This window comes from Cavia porcellus, unplaced genomic scaffold (genome assembly GCF_034190915.1).
Source record: "Cavia porcellus strain 051 isolate PalLab524CR breed Dunkin Hartley unplaced genomic scaffold, mCavPor4.1 scaffold_4, whole genome shotgun sequence".
Taxonomy (NCBI): Eukaryota; Metazoa; Chordata; class Mammalia; order Rodentia; family Caviidae; genus Cavia; species Cavia porcellus.
Window position 1 is genome coordinate 120,647,244 of NW_026947487.1, and position 21,162 is coordinate 120,668,405.

A 21,162-nucleotide genomic window follows, 5' to 3' on the forward strand; every position below is an offset into this window, starting at 1 on the left:
GTCGGTAGTTTCAAGCAATAAACAGGTGCAAACTGTTTGCTGTATGACTGGAAAAAGTATTCTCAAGATAATAAAAAATTTACCACACAGATGCCAGGGCAGACCTGAACTCTTAGGTCCTAGCTTTAGTCAGCCAATGAGAACGCTGCTCCTAAGACAGCATTTTTCCCAGGCAGTACTTGCCTTGGCCGTAAGGGAAGGGGTGTAGGCGTTAGAAAGCCCTTGGCAGACCACAGGATTTTTCAACTCTTGAAAAATCTTACCCAGGAGTGGCAGCACATGCCTATAATCCTACCACTTGGGGAAGCTGAGGCAGAAGTATCACAAATTTGAGCCTAACATGAACAACTTCTCAAAATTAAAGAGGAAGGCCCTAAATTTCATTGCAAAGGCCATGAGGTTTTGCTTTTGTTTTTGTCTTTTTGAGACAGGGTCTCTCTCTGGCGTTGGGCTCACTTTGTATCCCACACTGGTCTTGAACTTGCAACAATCTCCTGTCTAAGCCTTCCAAGTGCTGGGATTACAGGAGTGCAACACCACACCCTGCTTATGAGTTCAATCTAGCATCACACAGAAAAAGAAAAAATAATTTTAGTGTTGAGACATTGCTTAAGAAAGCCATATAGGAAAATACCTTTCAAATAAAGTCTCTTTAAAAAAAAAAAAAAAAAAACTAAAACTTTCAAAAGACTTCACTAACACACTAGGCCACTACTTAAGTTACCTTCCGGCAGGTGCTCAGCACAGACGAAAGCTGTGCACAGCAGCACTACGCTGCCATAGCCCAACCTTGACCTTCACTGAGCTCTCAGCCCTGGCCCCCAAGGATGGTGTGGAAGTGAGAGTAGAAACTGCTTCAAGACTTCTCTGGTCTGAAAGCAGGAGCACTATAAACACTGCTTTCACAGAGTGCCTTTCCTTTCCACAGGATAACCTTCCATTATTTTATGTTCTGCCCCAATCTAAAAATCTAATCTATGGCCAGGGATTTAGCTCAGTGACCTGAGCACCTGCCTGGCAAGCGCAAGATACCCCCCCCAAGGTACCCCCCCAGTACCCCCCCCAATGTAATCTATGCCCCACCTGTAACTATGAAGACAAAATTGTAATGAAAACAAATGGGAAAAAGAGCTGAAATGCAATGGAAGAATCCCTAGCCAGTCAAATAAATGTAAATACATGAGCCTAAGTTTCCCCTTTCAAAATTACTCAAATATTTCTAAGTAAGCTTCTTTTGGGTACTTTGTTTTGGGGGACAAGACCGGGACAACACATTAAATCAATCATTATACACTCATAAACTTTAGTTCGCCATTCTTTGTGGCTGCAGGAGCACTTCCCTTGAAAGCAGTTAAGAGAGTCTGGTGTGGTGGCACACGCCTGTAACTCAAAGCTCCAGACACTGAGTCAGGAGGACTGCTATGAGTTCAAGACCACAGGGCTAAATTGTGAGTTCAAGGCCAGCCTGAACTACAAGACCCTGTCTCAAAAAAATCAAAGTGAGGGGAAAGGTGAAAAGGAGACACACACACACACACACACACACAGAGAGAGAGAGAGAGAGAGATGAGAAGGAACAGAGGGAGAGGGAGAAGTACTTAACTAAGTAAGGCCCAAAGGTGGACAGAATTCTGTTCTCTTGGAGGTGAGATGGGAGGAGCTGCATGGAAGGCTACAATGGAGACTTAGCAGGACCAGACAAGGGTAAGTATATAGCAAGGCTCTGCCCAATCCAAGAAACAAAAAGCCAAGGTACCCTGTGTCACAGCTGTGTGAAAAGGGAGAGTGACCATGGTGGGGGGGCCTCCAGGAAATGGAGGTTAGGCCTAGATACTCACTTGAGATGGTATAATAAAGTTGATATTTGTACTTCTACCACACACATAAAACACTACTTGGTCCAAAGATAAACCACGAAGAAAATTTTAAATATGGTAGGGAAAAATGAGAGTTGAAAAGCAGAACAAAACATTTAAGTACATAGCCCAGTCTGACTCCTAAGAGATACATGACTAAGACTCATCGAACAAACAAAAAGTCCCTTAAAAGTAGAAACATCTATAGGAATTAATGAAGTAGTCATTAAAGTGGATTGTTTCCTAAGCCTAAAAAGGTTTCCTATGCCAATTATCCAACTGCCTGAGTTCCTGGAACAGAGAACTGACACACTCTTTCAGAGAGCTTGAAGACAAAACTGAGAAGGTTGAATTGCAGAGAAATTCCATTTGAAATACAAATTAAAGAGAACACATACTGAAAACATCTCAAGACAATAACTTCTACTTATTTGAACTCCCTCGATTTTTGTATAAAGTTTATCAAAGGAGCCACACTCAATCCCCACAGAGCACTAACTAAACAGCAGTAATAAACTGACACAGCATGCGATCAGACGAGCAATGCATCATCATTTTCACCTATTAACTAGCAAACATCTTGCTATTAAGAGAAGCTCATCCATTAAACTTACCATTTGTGAGGTGAAGGGACTTTTAAACAGGGTAATGAACAGATCAAAACACTTATTTTGGCAACAAATGTAGATTATTCTCTGAACCAGCATTTACTGATGCTCTCTAATTATGTTATTTAATTGATGATGGGCTCATTGCCAACAAACTAAATAACTTTTGGTAATTAATGAAAACATTACTGTAGTATTTCAAATCCATGTGAGTATCCAAAGTACACGGCTTCCTGAAAAATATCCTCGTATACAAACAGCACTGTTCCTTTAACTATATTTGCAGAGTTCTTGTCACAGTATCAATACTTTAATTATAGCTAACATGACCGCCACCAGTCACAGCAGCCCATCTGGTCTGGTGAGATGAAAGGCTGGCTGGTGCGGTGTGATTAACAGGGCCAGTCTAGAGTGCTGCAAACCAGGAATTCAAGGCGGGGTGACATCTCTACAGAACTTCTGGTAATTCTGTTATGCATATCTTGCCATAGTAAAAATGATAATAAAAATAAAAGAAAAAAGAAAGCTTCTGAAAGTTTCTCGTCAAACTTAGCAGTATCTTTCAAATTTAGCAGTATCTTTCAGGGAGGTTTTCAAGGAACTCAAGAGGCACGCACAAAGAGGAAAAATGTCATAGCAACTTGGCCTTTGTTCCCTCCCATCCCATTCCATTCGGAATGGCCAGCCTATCAGAAGAGACCCTGCTTTCCAGCGTGAAACTACAGAAAGAACAACAGCTGAATGGAGGGTGGGGGAGAAAACCGCTATATGAGGATCAACTCAAGAGTCACATCAACGTTAAGCGAGGTATTTTTCCTTTGGTTTTAAATACATCTGCAAGGCAGTATCAGTGTACTTGTATTGTACAATCTTTCTCAATAGCACAAACAGAACTCCAGTTCTTTTGGACAGCCAATCCTCAGGAAGACAAACAAGGTTCCCGAAGCATCCAGTGACCGGCTTAGGGTCCTGGATGCGGGACTGTCCAAGTTATGCCATTGACTGGGTCTGCACAACCAAAAATAGTAACTGTTTCCACGGCACTTTTTCCACAAGTAATATCATATTACATGTTTTGACGAGTAAGTCTCCTCATCCCCGCAAAGAGAACCAAAAGATTCTAAGTTTTGCAATCAACAATTGTTTACTTTTATTCAGCTAAAAAGGAGTGTTAAGAATACTGCTCAAATAACCGCAAAAAAACTCTCAACAAACAAGACCGAAATCTGGTTTCTTTACCAAGACGATCTGTAAAACCACCCTGTTTTTCAAAGTGGATGTAAAAACTCACAACCTGCAGAAACCACGAAACACAGCATGCTACATGTTGGAAAAAAACAGCTTTTCAAAGCACAGGACTCTCCTCAAACCACTTAATCTTCCAAGCTTCTTCCAAACCCCTGGAAGGTGGTATCCAAAATTAGCTTTCAAAAACACAACATGAGCAAAAAGCCCCAACCGGGCACCAGGTCACCAAGAAGAGCAGGCCTCAAGAAAGACCATCTCCTTCCAAAACACCACCTACACAGGACCGACTGACTGCACGATCTTCCTTGAGGGGGACTGAATGCATGTGGCAGGGCCAACCCTGCAGAAACACACTGCTGCCGCCCCGCCAGGGGATGATGAAACGAGGAGCGGAAATTAACATTTCAAGCAACGTCTCACATTGTTCCTGGAGGCCAAGGGCTGCTGTTGCAGCACCAGCAGCAGCAGCAGCAGCAGCAGCAGCAGCAGCCGCCGCCGCGCCACCGCCGCCTTCCTCCCACTCGGCCCAGGCCCGCCCCCGGCCCCCCTGCGCCCCGCATTCCTGCCCCCGCGCGCCCGGCCCCCGCGCCCCACTGCCCGGCCCGCGCCCGCCCCCTCCGGCTGGGCTCGAAGCCCGGGGCCGCCTGCTCCCATTTCAAAACACGATAATAATAGGGACGCCGGGAACAACAACGACGGCCGGCAGGGCGGCGGCGCCCCTCCCGCAGGTCAGAGGTCGGCGCCCGCCCCGCCCGGAGCCCCCCGGCCCTAGGTGCGACTCCAAGCCCCCCGCTGCCCACTGCCTCGCACCGCGGGCCCTCGCGTCGGCGCCGGCCCGGGGCCCCAGGCATTCCCCGCCGCCTCTCCATCTCCGGTCCCGGCCCCAGCCCCAACCCCCCTCGCCCGCACGGCCCAGGCCCGCCCGGCACGGCGCACAGTCCGCCCGCGAGAGGCCTGCAGGCCGCGAACCGCCGCCGCCGTCACCGCCCGCCCCGCCCGCCCCCCTGCCCGCAACCTCGCCCTCTCACCAGCTCGGCGGCGGCTCGGCGGCGAGCGGGCGCTTCCCATGCAGCCCGCGGCCGCGTTTCCCGGGCCGCGCGGCCCGGCGGGAAGGCGGCGGCAGGCCCGGCTCGGGCTGCGGCGAGAGCGGCCGGCGGGGAGCGAGCCCGCCCACGGCGCGCCCAGGCTGGCGCGGGGCCGCGGCGCTCGCGCGGGCGCTACTGCGGGGGCGTCGGGCCGCGGGCTCGGCGGCGCCTCCCCGGCTGGGGCCCTCGGTCCATCGCGCTCCGTCGCGGGCGGCCTCTGGCTCCAGGACCCAGCGGCGGCTGCGGCGGGCGCGGGCCGCATGAGACGCTCCCGCCCATTGGCCCGCCGTGTCCGTCCCCGTCATTGGCCCTCCCCGCCGGGCGGCAGGCTGTGTACGTCACGGCGGCGGGGCGGAAGTGCGCTGTTAAGATGAAAGGCATACGGCGCTGACTGCTTCCGCGATAGGCCCGAGGCGGGAGGAGAAGGACGCGCGGTTGGGAAGGGGTAGTGGACAACCAGATTGGTTGCTGAGTCGCGCGGTGGGTGGGTCTTGTGTTGTTGGCCGCGACGATTGGCCATATCTCGTGCCGGAAGCGGGAGGCACGGTCTGGAAGCGCAGCTGGTGGAGAAGGAGCTGGAAGGCTAGGCGCTCAGATCCGCTGGGGCCTCGGGAAGCCGCGGCAGTCACACGCCTGGCTCCAGTGAAAAGCTCGTGGGCGGCTCCTAGGAGATGAGCACCTGTACCTGACCTGTCACTCCCGAGTCCGGTGGCCTTGGGGCCCTCCCCGCCGCCGAATGTCCTTGTAGGCCAGAGCAGGCATCACCAAGAGGCGTCTCGCCTACCCGGTATTGAGAAGCCCTTGGCCTCCGAAAGCCTTGTGCCCGCGAGGGATGCTCGTTGCTTGTGAAACGTAAAGCGGCAAGGCGAGAAGGAGGCCGCTGGAGAAGTGCAGCGTCTTGTACTTCACGAGTTTGCAAAACATGGGAAAGTTGCATTTTATTTCGTGTAGCAGGGATTTAGTTTACCCTAAAAAGCAATCCAGCCTCCAGTGAGTCGGGTTCTAGTTAAATGCATCGGTGTACTTGTCCAGGAGAACTAACCCAGAAAAGGTAGGTGGCCAAAATCAATATTTTTGAGACGTTTTTAAATTCTGTATTTTCCTGGACTCTGAGAAACTCGATAAGCAAGATATTTACAAAGTTCAAATTAAGAAATCATGGATGGCAAATTTCAGAGTGGTTGTGATCTTAAAGATGATCTTTCCTCCTGCGGCTTTTGTGGGATTAAGAGGCCATTCTTCGGTCAAGCCGCCTCCACCCCACCTTTGATTCTGGGCGCTTTAGTTGTCGAATGAGCTTCACCTATTTTGCAGGGTCACCGAGATGAGGTGAACCTGGTGTGAAACAGGGCCCGGCACAATTCGCTGTGGAAGTGTTAGTTGTACTATAAGTGGAATTTAAGGTTCCTCAGGTTCCTCGTTGCAGCCAAGTTTTGTTCTTCCCTCCCAGAACCAGTAACTTCAGATAAGAGTTGCCCGCGGATAGAGAATTCATGAAAAGTTGATCCAGAGATTTCCTTTCTTACCTGGTCTAACTGGTAAAATTCAGAATCCAAGACTCACACCCTCACCTGTTGACCCAGATGGGAGAGGACTAGGAACTGCTTTTGGGTTTTTGTTTTTCTTGAGCTGGATTTTTACTCTGGTGCTTGACTGTACCCCAGCCATGGCAAAATTTGAAAAATACTGACCTAAACCTATCAATCTCTGGGGAATTTTAAATAGGAAATATGAACAAGCAGGTGATTTCCCTTGTAAACTGAAAACAGACTAAGATAACAGCAAACTGGGCCAAGGATATAGCTCAGCAGCAAAGCACCTGTCTGGCAAGTGTAAGGTAATGAGTTCAATTCCCAGTACCAAAAAAAAAAAGAAAGATAACAGCAATCTGAAGTTCCACAGAAGCAGGACATATGAATAGAAACAGCGTGGTAGAGAAAATACAAGATAACAGGAATTAAGTCATTTTCATGCAGGTAGAAGTGTACATGGATATGGTTACCAACTGTAACAGGGCCCCTCAATTGGCCATTGGTCATTCTATATTAGCTAGTGTCCCAGTCAGGAAGAACCTAGGAAGAGGAGGGGGAGGGGCTATGCTATGTCGTGAACTCCCATGGATACATCTGATTAAAGTGTCTACATTCTGTTTTCCAGGCTGTCCCATGGGAATAATGTTGAAAATTTTTAGACATTAAATAAAGATAATTATTCTTTTATATATGTGCATAAATTGGGATAGGGGCCATGACATAAAACTTATTTTATCCCTAAGTTTTAAATGATCAAATCTTTACATCTTTGCCAACTTGCTTGTCTAGAGTAACCAGAACACCCCTGTGCATTTAATGGAATCACAGCTTTTAAAGATTGTTTGTAATAGCTCAAATACATAGGCCAGTACAGAACTAATAATATTAAAATTTTGTCAGTGTTTTAAAACCAAAAAATAAAACTCCAGCAGAAAACAAATTGAGCTACTGCGAGCAAGATGAGAGCTAACTGGGTATGATGTGGGAAATATTTGCAGTTTGTACTGTCCCCCAAGTGCCTCATGGCCACTGTAGCTGTCAGGCACTTGAAATGTGGGCATCTCAAGTTGACATATGCTGTAGGAGCAGTGCACACACTGGACTTCAAAGATTTGGTGCAAAAAAGAACATAAAATATTGCACAAGTAAATATTTTAGACATATTACATGTTTTTAAACATGTTGAAATGACAATATTTTAAATATATTACTTTGAACAAAAATAAATTTCTCATGGTTCTTTTGACTTGCAGCTGTCGGGGCATGGTATTTGAAACATGGTCTTGACTGGCCAGTGATCCTTTTGCCTCAGCCTCCCAAGGGCTGGGATTATAGGCATGCACACCACACCCAGCTAGTTGAGAAGTCCTAAAGTACACTATGGCTCCCATCTATTCTGCTGCATACTCCAGGCAGAGAGACCCAGAATGCTGTGCTTAGTGGGAAGAGGCATGGCAGTTTGGGAAGTGTTCTTTTAACCAACAAGAGTCTGAAGGGCAGTGATGTGAGCTGACCTGTTCTGTGTTAAAAAGGATGTGAGGGGAGAAGGTAGACTCTGCCCGGCTGGCTTTGCAGCACTCCAAGGAAGAGGCACAGCAAATATGAAGGCCCTCAGGCACAGAAGGAGGGGCCAGCAAAATTAGGGAGAAGATTCTATGACAAGGACAAGTGTAGTTGGGATTTCACCCTAAGAGAGAAAACCAGGAGGAGGCTGGGAGCAGAGGAGTGACAATCTGATTTGTGTATCAAAAGAGTGGCTCTGATCCATCTATAAGGCCAGTACTCAGAGTCTGAGGCAGGATGATCACCATGAATATGAGGCCAACCTGGGCTACATAGGGAGTTCAAGGCCAGCTTGGACTACAAAGGGAGACCCTGTCTAAAAAAAAAACGCGCTCTGGATGTGAGCAGAGAAGGCAGGATGGGGGGGATGGCAGGTCAAGGGCAGTAGGCAAAGTTCTTTGGGCTTCAAGAGAAAGAGCAAGGTTCTGGATGAAATTGGTTTTGCCTGGAATGAGACCTGGACGAAGACAGGTCTCAAAACAAGTGGTTTTTGTCCTGCAAGTCTGAGCTGCTTGGACCTCCCCTGCAGATCATAGATCAATACTAGCACCTGGACAGACAGTGACACTGTGGTAATTTGGATGGGAAACAGCCCCCCATCCCAGGCCTTGTGCACTCAGCAGGGTTTTGAAGCAGACTGAGTGGTGGGGTGAAACTGCTGACTGTGGAGAGGCCCTCCTCCTTCACCCCCTGGAAGCACCTGTCTCTATCAGGCACAGCTGGGCCTCCCAGCCTCCATGAGGTAAGCAGCTCTCCCCTGCCAGACCCCTCTCCAAGTGGTGGTCTGCCTAGAAGCCAGCTGACTGTGGACTACAACTGTGGACCTAGGAAAACTTCTCCTTTAAACTGTGGGTGTCGGGGCTGGGGATTTAGCTCAGCGGCATAAGCGCCTGCCTTGTAAAGCAGGCAGTCGTGAGTTCGATCCCCGGTACCGATAAAAAGGTAAAAGACAAAAAAAGAAAAAAACTGTGGGTGTCAGGTATTTGATCCAGTGAAGAAAAGGCAGCTAAGATTAAAAAGTCCAGGAGCCAGTCAGGCAAGGAGCCTGGAGGTTATTCTTGGTCTGGAACAGTTTGTGCCAGCAAAGGTTCCATTGGGACAGGTGGGACCATGCATCACCATGGAACCACGCAAATGGGACAGGTCTGGAGGAGGCCAACGTGGGCAGCCACTGCTGTGCTTGTAGGGTGAAGAGGAAAAGCAGACCCGGAAGATCAGTGCTGGAGGGTATGGGCGCCTACTGAGCAGCAGAAGCAGGGCCCTTTCACCATGGCTTCCAGGAGCCAGCATGGCCATCTCATGCCAGTTTTCCCATAGAAATAAACTGCATAAATAAAAATAAAAAATAAATAAATTTTAAAAAATAAACTACAGGGGCTGGGGATTTAGCTCAGTGACATAAGCACCTGCCTTGCAAGCAGGCAGTCGTGAGTTCGATCCCCAGTACCGATAAAAAGAAAGACAATAAATAAATAAACTACATAGATGTGGGTTTATTTGATCTGTTTGAGACAAGCTCTTGCTCTGTAGTTGAGAATGGCCTTGAACTCACTATGTAGCCCAGGCTGGTCTTGAACTCACAGTGATCCTCCTGTCTAGCCCCACCAAGTGCTGGGATTACAGGTGTGCACCAGCATGTCCAACTCATTACGGATTCTTTTATTAAAGAGACTCAGTTTTTGTTTTTGTTTGGTACCAGGGATCGAACTCACAGACTCATGCTTGCCAGGCAGGTGCTTATGCCACTGAGCTAAATCCCTGGCCCTCTAAAGGCAATCGGTTTTAAAACACTATGAGCCTAGCCAGCAACAGTGGTAGACATCTGCAGATCCTCGTGCTTGAGAGGCTGAGGCACAAAAATCTGAGTCCAGTCTAGGCAATACAGTGAGACCCAGCCCAGAAAAAAACATTGCAAGCAAACGAAATATGTTAGCCCACACAGTCTTCCTCAGCATGACTGTGGTCCCCAGTGCTGTGAGGCATAGTTTTTCTCTAATGCAGCTCCTGGCCCTGCTCTGGAGATGCCAGTTGGGACTGGACTAGGTACCAAGAGGCCTGTCCCCATTCTCCCATGATGTCCTTTGCAAGGATGTCCTGGAGATTTCCACAACTTTTCTTGCTACAACATCCCAGCATACCAGAAAGCTCTTGAATTTGTTCTGCAAACACAAAGTCAGGGTCTGCCACTTGGCCAGGCCTAACCTTAAAACAAATTATGAATACTGCCAGACCCAGCCAGGGGCATGTATATTCTATATAGTTTATTTCTATGGGAAAACTGGCACGACGTGCCTCTGTCCGTGGAGCTACCAGAAGCTGTCCACTAAGGGGAAGCCCAGTGTGACTCCAGAGAACAAGGCTGGTGCACAGGGAGTGTGTACAAGAAGTGTGAGACCCTGAGATCAGACGCTTAGGGAAGAAAGGGGAGCGAGTTTGTTTCCCTAGACAAAAGCCTTCAGGCTGACATGCACACACACCCTTTGCCCAACCCCCCACCCCCGTGCTGCCCTGAACAGGGAGACAGCACCGGAGTGGGGAGGAGCCTCCCCCTTCCCAGCAGGCTGTGTGGAGGTCACTGCCTGCCATTCACATCCTCTTTCAGTCAGGTGGCAGAGGCAGTTGCAGAACTGACAGTGTAGCTTAGGGGTTCAACCCCCAATACCCCAAGAAAAGAAGCCACCAAAGCCGGCTAGGTCCTGGTGCCTCCTCCTCCCGTGCCCACCTCCATGGCCTTGCAAGGAAAGGACTGTCAGCCTGGATCCAACCGGCCCAGCACTTTCAGCATCAGAATCTGGCTAAAGCTCACTGGGCAGTCATCCTGTTCTGCCCCCGATCTCACTACCTCCGCAGTGGGCCGCACCAGCATCCAATGCACAGAGCCTCGCCCCCAGGCTCTACCTCCAGGACCACCACAGCCTCCCTGGATTCAGCACTCAGTGTCTTTCCTGGAGCCACATCAGCTGTGTGGGGTTCTCTCCCCCAAACACAAGCTTTGCCTCTGCTGAGTTAGGGGAACGAGGGTTTATTTTGCCATAAGTGGCCTGGGCACCTTAGCAGAAAATGACTCCTCACCCCCACTACCACCCATACCCACCCACTTCCAGCCTCCTGAGTAGCCAGGATTACAGAGACACACCGGCACACCCTGCTTTATTTTTGTTCCACAGTTCTTACCGTGGTAAAATACAACATAAAATTTACCATCTTAACAATTTTTAACTGTAAATTCGTGGTAATAAAAACATCTTGTAAAACAAACTTTTCATTAAACAGTGACTCCCCATCACCCCCAGCTTTCTGTAAACTCTAGGGGCCTCATCTAAGTGGAAGCACGGAGTTTGTCCTTTTCTGACTGGCTTACTTCACTTAGCCTAATATCCTCAAACTTACCCATGTTTCCAGGTGCTGTGGAGCACACCTGCCATCCCAGCTATTCAGGAAGCTGAGGCAAGAGGATTACAGCTTCGAGCCCAGCCCGAGCAACTCAGCAGAACCCTGGATCAAAATAAAGAGGGTTGGCACCAAGTATGATAGCACATGCTTGTAATCCTGGGAGGCTCCCTGTGAATTCAAGGCCAGCTGTGGCCACACAGTGAGCTCAGCCTGAACAGCATAGTGAGATTTTGTCTCAAACAATTTTTAGGCAGGGATGTAGGTTAGTGCTAGACTTTGTCTGGTGCACATGAGACCCTGGCTCCCACCTTCAGCACCATGGAAAATAGAACGAGAGCTCCCCAGCTCCTCAGTGGGTACTTTGGGCTGTCCCGCCTGGAGAGGGACTCACATTCCCAGCAGACATCACGGTCACCTCCAGATATCTCTGTCTGGTACTAAGAAGTAGGCACTGAGTAGGTACCAGGGTCTGTGTGCCTCTTTCTGTACCTGCAGGCAGTGCCTCATCACCCAAAGCAGAATCTGGAGCAGGGCTGCTTATTCCACAGCTCAGCAACACCACAGGATCCAGGTTATCTGGCTTCTCAGAACTGTACAACCCAAGTCTCTTTAGGCTAGGTACACTGCGAGAGGGAACCAGGTTAGAATCACCATAGTTGATTTGGCCTCCAGGGTCCTCAAAACCCTTCACAGCAAAGTCAAATGATCTTCAGGATAATACTGAGGTCAGTGATGTTTGCCACCTTTTTTTCTCACCAGTGCCCACAGAGTGCCCAGAGGCTACGTGAGGTATCATGACGCTCCCGCTCTGACAGAGATGTGCATTCTGGGCTACAGAGAGCCCTTCCTGCATTGAGGTCTGAGAAGCTTGTATTTTTAATCCCATGAAAAAGTGTTTGGAAAAAAAATTTTTTGTATCAGGAATCAAACTCACAACCTTGTGCTTGCCAGGCAGGCACTTGTGCTGCTGAGCTAAATTCCTGGTCCTGTTATTGGAATTGTAGTGAATTATTTCCAGTCTACCATTTCCAGTACAAACTATGGCAAGAATAAAGACACCAAAGCATATTTGTAGTTGTGGGGAGCCAGCGTGTTCCTAAATCCAGCTACAGTGATGGCTAACTGGAACAAAGGTCACGATCCAGGGCCAAACCCAGGTTTTATTAATTCATCAGGCAGGGAGTGGCTCAGGGATGAGTGACTGTAGTTGTGGTGGGAAGTATGCCAGTACTGTGAGCTGGGCAAGGTAGGCGGCCTGAAATCACTTCTGCAATATGCAGAGAGAGTTATCTGCATAACACAATTCAAGGCTGTTGCTAGTGTTTTCAATTGTGAAATTTTTTATGCTCTGAGAAGTCTCGGCCTGTTTCTTGAAGCTGAATCTCAGCCAAAGCATGGAGTGTGGCTCGACCTTCTGCCAGGCTCATACTTGTTTCTAGGGAGCTATGCTTCTAAGATGACACATCAGCACCTCACCTAGACTGATCTGCATCACTTACAGCCAGTTGAGAGGATAAGGAAAAGTCCTAGCCAGCTATGTACATATCATACATATCAATACACAAAAATAGGACCAAGTTTAGCCAAAATGGAGATGATTTTTTTTTTTTTTTTTTTTTTTGAGACAGGATCTCTATGCAGTTCAGGCTGGCTTTGAGCTCACTTTGTAGCCCAGGCTAGTCTCAGACTCACAAGGATCCTCCTGCCTCAGCCTCCCCGAGTGCTAAGATTACAGGCGTACACTACTAAGCCCCGCCAAACAGTTGCTCTTCTTTCAAGGAGAATAGTCCAGGTGGTCCTCCACGCTGGGCTTTCAGTGTTTCAGTGGGGGGGTGTATTTTTTTTGCTTTTTGAGATGGTCTGGCTCTTTACCCCAGGCTGGCCTGGAACTCATAACCCTCTTACCTCAGCCTCTGCACTGCTGGAATTACAGGTATGTGTCACCTCACGTGGTTCACAGTTTTGCTTATAACTCTAGAAAGCATTCAGGAAATAAAATGATAGATTTTGCAGGAGTTAAATATAGAACCTCACTACTAGGCTGTTGCTGTGTCTTAGCTTTAAATAGCTGTAAATCATCTTTCCAAGCTCCTGGGCACCTGCACACCTCCTCCCTAGGATGGACAGCTCTGCCCAGATGATCCTAGGTCCTTTATTCCTTGACCAGTAAAGTCAATGGTAAATACTGCTTGTAAGACTGGTTACATTTTGTCTGTTCTGTTTAGGAAACTACAAACTCACATGAGATTGTCTTAGGGACTAGGTAGCAAACAGGCTAAAGAAAACAAAACAGCAGGGGGCTGGGGGTGCAGCTGAGTGGCCAGAAGGCTGTGCTGGCCTAGCATGGCTTTGGGGACAGTCCCCAACACAGGGAGCAAGCCCTGCCTGCAGTGCATGCTGGGTGTGAGCATGCAGAAAGCCAAAGTATCTTCCTGTCTACGCATCTCCAGTTTAACCTGCTCAGCTGTGCTGCTCCCTCCAGCCAGAACTGGATGATGTGAGCCCACAACACAGGCTCTTCCAAGGGAAGCTGCTGAGAGCGCTGCAGGAAGACCCAGGCACAGCTGAACCGCTAGCCAGCAGATGTGTTTGTCCAAGGACCACCGGTTTCTCTGTGAGCCAGCCCACGACGGTGAACAGGAAGCCACACCAAAGCTCCAGCTTCCTTCCCTTTTGACAGCCAGCACTGCTGCAGAACCCAGTCTGGATGCTCAGCCTGCCGAATCCTGAGGTAGCTGAGCAGAATGAACAAGAGATGCTGGCCTTGCTGGTCTATGGGAACCAGCTTTTCTCGCTGCTCCCCTCCCCCAGCAGCACCTTCCCCTCACACTGAGCAGCAACTGCCCCCTGGCCTTCAGTCTCCAGTCTCCTCAGTTGGCAACCAAAACCACAGATTTAGAACAGACCTTGGGGTACCCTGCCAAGTGGCACTCTGAAAGTCTGAGACAACAGGAGCTCAAATTCGAGCCCTTACAAAATCCAGGGCAATTAGCAAGATCCTGTGTCAAAGAAAAAAACGGAGCTGGGCATGGTGGTGCATACCAATAATCCCCTGGTGCATGGGAGGCTGAAGCAGGAGAATAGCCATGAGTTTGAAGCCAGCCTGGGCTACATAGTGAGTTCCATGACAGCCTGAACTACACAGTGAGACCCTATCTCAAAAAATAAAAAATAAAAGAGGTAGACATAGCAGCACACACATTTGTCATCCCAACACCTTGCAAGGCTAAAGCAGACATATCACAAGCCCAGCCTGGGAAGTTTATTGACTTAACAAGATCCTGTCTCAAAACAAAAAAATACAATGGGCTGAGGATGTAGTTCAGTGCTAAGGCCCTGGACTCATTCTCTGGTAAGAGAGAAATCGAGAGAGAGAGAGAAAGAGGTACTATAAGGGTGAGGGTGGGAACTGAGCCCATTCTGAGCAATTTGCCAAGACTCTGTCTCTAAAATAAAGGGCCAGGGGTTCAGCTCAGTGGTGTAAGTGACTGCCTGGCCAGCACAGTGTTACGAGTTTGATCCCTAGTAAAAATAATAAAATTATTATTATTAATAATAATAAATAAAATTAAAATACCAGGTAAGGATGTAGGTCAGGGGTACAGCATCCTTAGATTCAATTCCCAGTACAGAAGAAGAAGAAAAAAAAAAAAAAACCAAGTCAAATGTGGTAGCTGTGCTTGTAATTCCAGCATTCGGGAGGGAGGCTGAGGTAAAAAGGGTGCTGTGAGTTCAAGGCCAGCCTGAACCACACATTGAGACAGTATTCCTATAGAAATAAACTACATAGATGTGGGTTTATTTGATCTGTTTGAGACAGACTCTTGCTCTGTAGTTGAGAATGGCCTTAAACTCACTATGTAGCCCAGGCTGGCTTGAACTCACAGCAATCCCCCTGCCTCAGCCTCCAGAATGCTGGGATTACTAGTGTATGCCACCTGGCAAGTTTTTCTTTTGCTGTGGTTTTAGGTATTGAACCCAGAGCATCAAGCATGCCAAGTAGCCACTCTATTATCCTGCATGGAGGACCAACTTTTTTTTTTTTTTTTAGTTCTTGGGATCAAACCCAAGGCCTTTATACCGAGTTCCATTCCCAGCCCTTGTTTTGTTTTGGTTTTGTCTTTTTGAGACAGGCTTTCTCATACAGTTCAGGCTGGCCTTGAACTCACAGAGATCCTCCTGCCTCAGTGCATCACCATGCCTGGACCCAGCACTTTTTTGAGACAGTCATGCTAAATTGCCTAGAATGGTTTCAAACTTGCTATCCTCCTACCTCAGCCTTCTAGAGTACTAGAATTACTACAGATGTGCACCATTGCAACTAGTCAAACAATTTCTTTGTTGTTGTTGTTGTTGTTGTTGTTATTGTTGTTGTTGTTGTTTGTCTTTTTCATTTTTATCGGTACCAGGGATCGAACTCACGACCGCCTGCTTGCAAGGCAGGTGCTCATGCTGCTGAGCTAAATCCCCAACCCCCAAACAATTTCTTTGTAAAGTCTTCCCTGATCATTCCCATCTTGGGTTTTGTCCCCAAAGTCACTGCCACCCTCTGCATGTGCTGGGCTTGGCTTGCTCCATTGGCTTTCTCTCTTCCCTGAGTGAGCAGAGGCTCACTGCAGATTGACATGGCCTCAGTCCTCTGCTGTGCCCACAGTCTGGACAGTGTCCAGCAGGGAATGGGAGCTCAATAAATGTCAGCCAGAGGTAGTAGTATACACCTGTAATCCCAGCACTTGCAGGCTGAGGCAGGACTGTGAGTTTCAGGTCAGCCTGAACTGCATAGTGAGACCCTGTCTCAAAAAGACCAAAAAAAAAGTCCTAAAGGTGGTCCATGTGCCCCACAGGAAATGTCTTTTTATCTCCAGGTCATGGACTGAGGATATGGTTCAGTAGCACAGTGCCTGCTTGGCGCGCATGAGGTCCTGAGTCCAGTTCACAGTTCAAAAAAAAATCATGCAGTTTCTCCCAGTCATTCATTGCCTGCAGCAGACTTCTCATCAAGGCCCCCAAAGGTGCTTCAGAAGCTCCAGACATGGGGTCCTTGCCACCTCTGTCCATGATCTCTTTTCTGGGACCAGAGCAGCCTAAGGAGTCTCCCAGGCCTCTGGCACTGCCAGCTAGCTGTCCCTTGCCATCCTGTCTGCCTGTGTTCTGCATGACAAAGCATCTACAGGCCAATGTCCCTAGGGGTGGATCTTGGAAATTCCCAGTGCACAGGGGACAAAGGCATCTCCTTCTTCAGCTGCTGACAGAGAGGCAGGGCAGCCTTCTTGGTCATGAATCCCTCCTTGGGAGGCTGTGGATATCCAAAGTTCAGCATGGCACATGGAAATCCTACAGCAGCCACTGCTGTAGGATCTGCCACTCATCTGCTTGAAACCACAGACCAAGAAGGTCCAGGACAAGCCAAGGAATGATTATCTGTGACTGTTATCACAAAGCTCAATGCCAAAGTCCTTCATGTGTCAGGAACATGGTGACTTCTGTCACCTCAGGCAGGAAGGGCACTTGTGCTGACTGCTGGCTGGAACTGCACAGTGAGGACATGGCGGACACAACCACGGGCTCTATCCCAGGTGAGTCCAGGGTCCTGCTGGAGTGAGACCAACAGGAAGCTGTCTGCACAAAGCAGACCCTTTCTTCCAATATTGCATCAGTCCCTGTGACTTGCCTGGGATAAAGCCTGGGATATGGCTCAGTGGTAGAATATTTCCTGGCATGTCTGAAGACCTGGGTTAAATCCTTACTCCAAAAAATCCAAAAATTGGGGCTGGGGATTTAGCTCAGCGGCATAAGTACCTGCCTTGCAAGCATGTGGTTGTGAGTTCGATCCCTGGGACCAATAAAAAAAAATCCAAAAATAATTAGTTGCTACCAAATTTTCTGAAAAAAATAATTATTCAGTCAGATATTAATAAAAAAATAGACCTTAATATCACAAAGGGCCAAGCACAATGGCATATGCCTGTAATTCTAGGTACATACTTGGGAGGCTGAGGCAGCAGGATTGCAAATTCAAAACCAGCTTAGTCTACATAACAAGTTTAAGGCCTGACTACATAATAAGAGTCTCTCTCTCTCTCTCTCTCTCTCTCTCTCTCTCTCTCTCTCTCTCTCATACACACACACACACAAGTCCCAAAGATCAACTTCTGTTTCTAGAATATTAAAGTCCTGGGGCTGGGGATCTGGCTCAGCAGCATAAGCACCTGCCTTGTAAGCAGGCAGTTGTGAGTTCGATCCCTGGCACCAATTAAAATTGAGGTTCGAGAGTGCTTGTCTGAAGTCTTCCAGCTGACAGTGGGTACAGCCCAGAGCCCAGAACCCCTCAAATCAAAATGGAACAGGCAGGACAGGCTGGGGACACATGTGCTGTCTGTTCACAGCCCACATAAGTTCAGAAGGCTGCCTCGGATCCTCCTCAGGCCTCCTCACTGATGACCTAGCACTGCTGGCCAGCACCTGCTGACAGGGCCGCTATCTAGAGACCTGGGCCATGACCTGACTCCAGGTCCAGGGCTGGCCCCGAGATGGCCTCTGACAGTAAAGGGCAGCCACACCAAAACCTTTTGGTAATGAGGAAGTACCAGTTAGCAAGTGCCTTAGAAAGCACAAAAGAATCAAGACAGAAATGAAGGACATTGCCCAGAATAATGTACAGCCAACATCCAGGCAGCTGGCAGACAGCTCTGAATGAGATCCGGGGGAGGAGGAGGCTCTGAGCAGCTGGCTTGCCCACAGAGCCCTCTCTTCTCAGGTCTGGATCCTGGGATATCTGTTTTTAGTTTGTTCATGTTTTGGGTTTTGAGACAGGGTCTCACTACATATATCAGCCTGGCCTTGAAAGCATGTGTGTAGCTCAGGCTGGCCTCAAATTCATAGCAGTTATTCTGCCTCCGCCTCCAGAGGGCTAGAATTATAGGCTTGCACCATCATGCCAGCCTAGCCCTTTTTTTTTTTTTTTTTTTTTTTTTTAGTCCTTTTTCATTTTGGAAATTCAAATGCCCAAACTGGGCTGGAACTTGACATCCTCCCGTCTCAGCCTCCAAGAGTGCTGGGCTCACAGGTGTGCACCACCACTACACCAGGTTCAGACTCAGGGATGCCTGTACCCTCCAGGAAGCTCCACATGCTGGGGCAACATGAGTATCTGCTCTGCCACCCTGGAGCCAGGACAGAAGTTGCCATATCCACCTCTCATCTGCCAGACCCCGTCATAGCCAGCTGAGCACCGCTGGTGAGTGACTGAGTTTGAGTAAATGAGAGGGAAGCCCCTTTCCTAGGCCTTTATTTCTCACAACACAGCTGTAATAACTCCATGGCCTAAATGCTCTGTGTTTCACAAGCTCCTTTTACATCTGTTTGCTGCATTTTATCTTCATAACAACCCTGTGGGAAACCCAGGGATGACATTAGCTGGCTTTGCAGATAATTATCCCCATTTTACTGATGAGAAAATTGAGGCCTGGAAAAGTTAATAACTTGTTCAAGGTCACAGGCTGGAAGGACAGGACCCAACATTCTTTCCCAAGATCTGTCCCTTGCCCTGACTCTTACTGAATCACCAGGCAGAATCTAGACTGCAATAACAATTTTATTTCAAATAGTTGTAATAGGATTGTATCCTAAACTCTCATAAACACATTCAGATCCACTAAAGGCTGAGTCACAAACAACACTGGTGTGCAGGGTGGGTGTGGCTTGGTCACCTGCCATCATGACTTTGTTGCATAAATTCCTATGGGTACAAAAAGTCACCTTTTGGGAGTTTGCTAGTCACAGGACCACCTTGGGGAGAATGGAGCAGGACACAACCACTGGAAGCCATAAAGTCAGCAGAGCAACACCCTCTGGTCTTTTTTTCTTTTTGGTAGTAGGGATTGAACTCATGGCCTTGCATTTGTCAAGCAGGCACTTGTGACATTGAGCTAAATCCTTGGCCCACATCCTGGTCTTTTAACCAGAATGCAGTGGAGGTGCTGGGTGTAGTGGCATATGCCTATAATGCCAGAACTAGGGAGGCTGAGGCAGGGGAATGGCTGAGAGTTCGGAGCCAGCCTGCACTACACAGTGAGATCCTATTTGAAAAAAAAAAAAAAATTCAACCAAACAAAAAAATGTAGCACAGGAGGAAATAGGAAGCATGGATCAATTGTGAAGGAAGATTATACAAACAAGAGAAGTAACTAGTGAAGATCAGTAGTAGACCTGAGCTAGAGGCTGCTCTTTCCACAAACTAACCCAGTTCTCCAATGACAGTGCACAAGGTGAGGGTTGCCTGGCAGGTCACTCAGCAGACTTCCTCAGGCCCTTCATTTCAGGGCTTCAAGCACACAGAATTGAGTCTGTGGGCAGGATGGTGCCCTGTGGGCCAGCCACATGTGTGAATGTGTGACTTTATGTTTGTGGGCGTGGCAGTGGTATGCAGATCCAGGTACAGCCAGACCAGCCCTGGAACTGTGTCATCAGCCCTAACTCTGATCTTGGGCAGAAGAGTTTTTTTCTCAATCCCATTCTCCTTATCCGAAACATAGATATGAAAAGTATTTACTCCACAGAACTTGAATATTATGTCAGAGTTTGACATGGAGCCAGGCACCAGTCAGCACTCAAAATGCTGGTTTGTTAAAATGATTCATTGTAGGCATCTGGAACACAGAAAAACACAGAGACAAACATCTGTCACGGGAGCCCTACCTCTATGGGATTGGCTGGCCTCAGCCTTTACAGCACTGAGTGCGCAGGGAGGAGACCTGGGTGGATCACAGCTCTCAGTGGCCCTCCCTGTGCTGCACAGCTTGGACAGGCATGTGGCCCTGCCTGGGCCAGCAGTACAGCTGCCCATGGGTTGAGACAACAGTTCCCCTCTTCCTCCTTGCTGGTACCACGCCTCCGCATTTCCCATGAACAGCATATGGCCTGGTGCACGCATGGCCTGGGCCCTCGGCTTGGCTGGGTGCCACAACCACTGGGGGGGGGGTAAGTTGGTGGGTGGGGGTGATTTGCAGAAGTGAGTCAGCTGTCCATCAGGAGAAAACAAGCAAGCTGGTCTGAGGAGATGGTTATCAATGTGAAATTAAGCATCTGTACACAAGTATCCCACTCTTGCATGAACCATGAAGTGCTCAGAACATTCCTTTCCAAACTTTCTCATCTGCCTTTCCTGCTGCAGGCTGAACTTGTTTGGGGTTTCAGCGACAAAAGAAGACAACTGTCACTTCCTGTGCACATCAACCCTTGTCGGGCTTGACTTTATGCCTCTCAGCCCTCTCGGGCAATAAACGGCTAAGCCCATTCCCTGGGCTGACTTTCACATTTCAGAAAACAGCCGGCTTCCTCCGCAGTCCGGACCCCAGACGCCTGCTCCCTGGCACATCATTCTTCCCAAGCTTCTTCGGTCTGCGGGAAGTGCTAAGAGGACACAAATATCTCCAAATTAACATAGTAGAGGGGACTCAGTCATGCCTCCTTAGACATGAGAACCATCCAGCCAGGGTCCTGAGGGGGCCTTGCAGCCGAGGTGGAAATAAGATCCAGATATGAAAACCCGAGACCTGCAGCCTCCTCGACGAAGTCCAGGGACTCCAAGCCAGCCCGAGGCCTTCGGGGGCGCCCCCGACTCGCTCCACTGGCGGAAGCAGCGCTGGGGTTATGGAGTCAGGGAACGTAACCCTTCGGACTGACAATTCCAAAAGAGTCAAACTCCTGACGGAGGGGGAACTCTAGGCTTTTAGCAAGTCGTCAGAGATCACGACAGTCAGGAACTGGGTGGGTACGGGTACCCGCCCGCGCGGGAGGCGGACTCCCGCACTCCGCAGGCGCCAGGACTGCGCAGGCACCCAAACCCGCTCCGTCCCGCCCCGAGTGCGCATGCGCC

The 21,162-nt window shown here is 48.8% G+C and overlaps 1 protein-coding gene across 6 annotated transcripts in view; it reads right to left on the reverse strand.

Moving 5' to 3' along the window:
- Ankrd11 (ankyrin repeat domain containing 11) overlaps window positions 1-4,882 on the reverse strand; it is a 166,089-nt gene extending 161,207 nt beyond the window's left edge. For 4 of the 6 annotated variants that reach the window (XM_063247821.1, XM_063247816.1, XM_063247817.1 and 1 more), the window contains exon 1: window positions 4,741-4,882. The gene's annotated coding sequence lies outside the window, so the exon portion shown is untranslated. The remainder of the gene's footprint in view (window positions 1-4,740) is intronic. The other 2 variants (XM_063247819.1, XM_063247820.1) reach the window with 2 other exon arrangements.
- Window positions 4,883-21,162: the final 16,280 nt, after the last annotated feature.